A 5,676-nucleotide genomic window follows, 5' to 3' on the forward strand; every position below is an offset into this window, starting at 1 on the left:
CAAAATCTTAACTTAGAATTGTTGGATTGGTGAGTCTTTTTTTTTTCCCTTCTATACTTACGTAAGACCCCGGTAATGAACTGTCTAGCACGAACAACAGAACAAAAAGAGTTTTCATATTTATAGTATTTATAACAAGAATACTGTTACAGTATTTTTTCATTGTTGGCAACTTCAATAATGAACATCTGTGAGTTAGGCCGGGAGTGTTTGCAAGCTCTATTCCCGTATATCACATTATCCAATCTAAATGCTGAGTATAACTAACAATGAAGCACCTCTGGCAGGCGAAATGTATACATGTTAATTAAATAAAAACGTGATTTTTCCACTTTTCAAAAGGTGTAATAACAGCAAGTAAAAATCAGTCCAATAAGGAATCAGAGATTAGAACATATATATATATATATATATTACAACATCACAGTAAATTGTTTTTTCTTCTTTGTGTTGGCCAAAGAAACTCTAGAAGTGATCAATACGACGTATTTATATAATTTATTTTGCTAAAACTTGTAAGGTTCATCCGTACAGAAGGTACTACGTGTACTTGGTCTACTACATGATTTTATTTTACTTAAATACATCGACATTCCTAGGGAATAAGTAAATAAATCAATAAAACGTTGATAATGTGTTTGGCAAAAGACACCATATCATTTTTTTATCAGATTTAAATAAAAGTATATTTATTAATTATTAAAATTTAACTTCATCAACTTTTATTCGTTTTCAACATCGTTTGCCTGGATATTTAATCATTTATTTACCACCGATCCGTCCCGTGTTGCCTTGTATTAAATTTATCGGTGTTTGAAATAACAGAAAGATATTGTAGTAAATCTTTATTGATCTTAACGTGGTAGTGCAAGTAGAAATCAGCAATAATGAGTCGGTAGATGTGACACATTACTATTTCAATAAAGGTCAGTAGATGTGGCATAGTTACTAGTTCCATAATAGTCAATATATGTGATATATGTACCTTTTAATAAAAGTCAGTGGATGAGAAACAAATTTACTCTTTCAAAAAAAATCTGTAAATGTGACACATTTACTATTTCAATAACAGTCAGTATATGGGAGACAAATTTGCTCTTTTTATAAAAATCAGTTGATGGTGACACACATTACATTTTCAATAAAAGCCAGTAGATGTGAGAGAGATTTTTCTTTCAATAAAAGGCAGTTGATTACGACACACATTTTTTTTAAATAAAAGCCCATATCCGTGAGACATATTTACTCTTTCAATAAAAATCACTAGATAATGACACATATCTACTACTTCAATAAAAGTCTGAAGAAGTGATACATGTACGTTTGAATAAGTCTTTAGATGTGACACATTACTATTTCAATAAAGGTCAGTAGATGTGACACGTGTACTACCTCAATAATATCCAGTAAATATAACACATTTACTCCTTCAATAAAAGTCTGAAAATAAGATATATATACTCTTTCAATAAATCTAGAAAATGTGACATATTTACTCTTTCAATACAAAACAGTGGACGAGACAAATTTATTCTTTCAATTAATCAAGAAATGCGAGACAAAATTTCGCTTTAAATAAAAGTATGTAAATGTGACACATTTGCATTTGATTAGACGTCATTCGATGTGACACATGTACTATTTTAATAAAGGTTAGCAGATGTGACACATGTATTACTTCAACGAAATCCAGTAGATGTGACACATTTACTCTTTTAATAAAAGTCTATAGATATGACACATCTACTCTCAATAAAAGTCTGTAGATATGACACAACCACTCTCAATAAAAGTCTGTAGATATGACACATCTACTCTCAATAAAAGTCTGTAGATATGACACATCTACTCTCAATAAAAGTCTGTAGATATGACACAACCACTCTCAATAAAAGTCTGTAGATATGACACAGCCACTCTCAATAAAAGTCTGTAGATATGATACATCTACTCTCAATAAAAGTCTGTAGATGATGGCATACATGTACTCTTTCAATGAAAGTTTGTAGATGTTACACAAAACTGCTATTTCAACAAATCGGTAAATGATGGCACATATGTACTCTATCACATCCTTTATCTTCTGACAGACAACATAAGCTCACGTAAGACTGAGAAATATTCATAATATCACATTCTCCACCTTCGTAAAAACGAAGGTTGTCAACTTACAAAGCTTGTTTGTTTGCTGGCTAATCTTTTGTTATTGAAACTATTTTATTACTGAAATTAAAATTCACGATATATTTCTTATAATATATTGTAAGGGAGAACGTTACAGTTTATGATATATTTCTTACAAAATGTAATGAGGAATAACATTAATGTTTATGATATCTTTTGTTAGAGGATTCTGTGAGGAATAGCATTAATATTTATGATATATTAGAGAATTTGATCAAGGCACTTTGTGCGAAATGTTTAAAATTGCAGGCATGAACAACGTTTAAAATACACAAGCAAAACTTTATTTGACCGACGGCGATCATCAAAAGATTCTACATGTTTCGATAGATTTATTCTGTCACCATAAGTAAAACCATACATCACAAGCTATATAGCGAAAAGGCTTAACTCATTATAAATCTTAAGGTGATATGAATATTATACATAAGGAATCAATATTTTTTCCAAAGCTTCATTTCACAATGAATTATTTGAGGTACAACACAAAATTTCTATTGATTCTCTTATATTCAATTCAATGAGAGTATTAGGTTCACTTAAAATTATTTTTTCATGCCGTTATTTCGAATGACGTGTTTCGACAGTAAGTGGAGAAATTGGCATGTTTTTGTTATTACGTACATAACCTTTTAAGGTTTATTTTTGGAGAAATACAACATTTTACAACAGACTAATGTTTGGTTGAAGCATGTAGTATGATTCCCAAAAATAAACCACTTTGTTGTGCTTATAAATCGTTGCCTGTCAATTTTCTATTATATTAGCATAATGTGCTTCCAAACAGAATTGAATATACTTTAATCTATGTTCACTTTGGTCCATATATTGTTAGCACACTCACACCTAATTTCATATATATACCTGTTTTTGTATTTTTTTAACTAAGTTATATTTTTTTTATCTTTATTACCTGGAAGTATTGTTTTACTTTTAACTGGTTTGAAAATAAGAATAAAACTGTTTGCTGAACACACTAGTGATTTGGCAAGTTACGTCTTATATATATGGTAATAATGCTATACTATTAACATTTTGACCAGACACTGTTTAATCTAGTAGACTACTTAATAAAAACTTGAGTTACATTTTTTCCGCGTTATACGTTTAATGATTTCAACCTTAAACATCTGTTAGCAATTCTTTTTATGTAATTCAAGTTTGTTTTTCAAATTGATCGTATCAGAACAAATTTTAAATGCCATGTTTATATAAGTATGAAAATATGCTACTTTTTTGAGAAAACGGGTGACATGATATCTTGGTTTCAAATTAAATTTACATTTGTTACATTGAATTTTATATCGTTGGGAAGAACAATATTAAAATTTATGATATCTCTCTTACAAAGTTTTGTGTGTCATCCAGTGGCATAGCGGTAAGTCTGAAAGCTTATAATACTGAAAACCTGGCTTCGATACTCGTGGTGGGTACCGCAACAGCTAGCCCATCGTGTAGCTTTGTGATTCACTACATAAACAAAGTCTTGTCAAGAATAACATTAAATAATTCCCCATCTAGTCAGTTATAAAAGATAAATTACGATATCATTCTTAGAAAGTCTTGTGAGAACAACTTTAAAGCTTAAAGTTTCTGATATAATTTTTAGTCTTGTGATGAACAATATTAAGTTTATGATATCATTCTTACAAAGTTTTCTAACGAACGACATTAAAGCGTACTGTTATGTCTCTGGTCGTTTATTAATTACCCGTAAAAAATTCTTTCCGAAGAACTTCAGCGATACAAGTCCTTTCTTAAATAAAACTAGTTTATTCTTTCTCAATACAACTTTGCAATACACTTAATTTCCACAGTCACTTTCACTTAAACACACGCTATAATTCACAATGATTTACACACTTTACTTACGGCTTGACTTGATTATCTGTCTATATCTTCAATCTCTCTGTCTGCTATTTCAGTTCCGATTAATTGTCTCGCTTTATCTGGCGCGCTTATATACAGGAATAGAGGGCGTCTAGCAAATACTGGATTATTCGTGATGTTCCCCGATCCTTCTAGAAACTCATCACGTGTTACAGCGTCACGTGACTTCCGCTGTCGTAACAATACCATAACATTCATACAAAGTTTTGTGATAAGCAACATTACAGTTTATGACACATAAAGTCTTTTGAGGAACGACATTAAAGTTTATTATATCTTTCTCACAAATACGACACGTAAGAGGACTAAAACGATTGTTATACTGAAAAGGTTCACTTATTAATAACAGGGAAATTAAGAACAACTACGATACCATAAATTTCAACTGTGGAATCGTTATAATACTTCATTCTTTCTCGAGTGGCCGTTGTCATATGAAAGTGTTAGTAACGTATGCAAAAGTCACATTTTCAATTTGACAGGCTCCACAGTTATTTTCATCTCTCTAATCCAGGCACTTATTGTAAAATGTTGAACAAAAACTTTTTCTACAAAACAAGCAAGTAATTTAAAAAATATGAATAATCTTGAACACGTACCGAAATTTAATTTACAAAACTACTTACTTTTATTGTCAGATACCTATACACAATCAACTAAAAATCAAACCTTTGTGTTTTAAATCAGTATCTACTTGTAGCCACCTACAAACCAAAGACCTTTACAGTACAAATGAGTATTTATTTGTAGTCACTTAAAAGCCAAAATCTTAACAATACAACTTAGTACATATTTGTAAAATCTTAACAACTTAGTATATATTTGTAAAATCTTAACAATACAACTTAGTATATATTTGTAAAATCTTAACAACTTAGTATATATTTGTAAAATCTTAACAACTTAGTATATATTTGTAAAATCTTAACAATACAACTTAGTATATATATTTGTAAAATCTTAACAATATAACTTAGTATATATATTTGTAAAATCTTAACAATATAACTTAGTATATATATTTGTAAAATCTTAACAATATAACTTAGTATATATTTGTAAAATCTTAACAATATAACTTAGTATATATTTGTAAAATCTTAACAATATAACTTAGTATATATTTGTAAAATCTTAACAATATAACTTACTATATATTTGTAATTGCTTACAAGTAAAGCTTTACCATAAAAATCGGTATCATTTCTGTCTACCGGTACTGTGTCCGCTCTGGCTAAAAAAAAAATGAAAAGGTTGATTGGAAAATTTTAAAATGAGGGTCAAACAAAGTGTCATTTCGTTCTACCGGTACTGTGTTCGGTGTTTTAAAGCCAATAATAAGGTTGGAAATGAAAAATTGAAGTAGACAATTTAACAAAGTATCATTTCAGTCTATCAGTGTTGTATCCGATCTGGCTAAAGAACTAATAAGGTTCACTGGAAATGTTCGAGTAGACAGTGTAACGAACTGTCATTTTTGTCTATCACAAGTAATGTGTCCGATGTTTCAACACAACTGACAGTTCGTTACACTGTCTACTCGAACATTTCCAGTGAACCTTATTAATTTCTGTCTATCACTAGTAATGTGTCCGATGTTTC

The sequence above is a fragment of the Limulus polyphemus genome, unplaced genomic scaffold (genome assembly GCF_000517525.1).
Source record: "Limulus polyphemus unplaced genomic scaffold, Limulus_polyphemus-2.1.2 Scaffold547, whole genome shotgun sequence".
In the NCBI taxonomy this organism is placed as follows: Eukaryota; Metazoa; Arthropoda; class Merostomata; order Xiphosura; family Limulidae; genus Limulus; species Limulus polyphemus.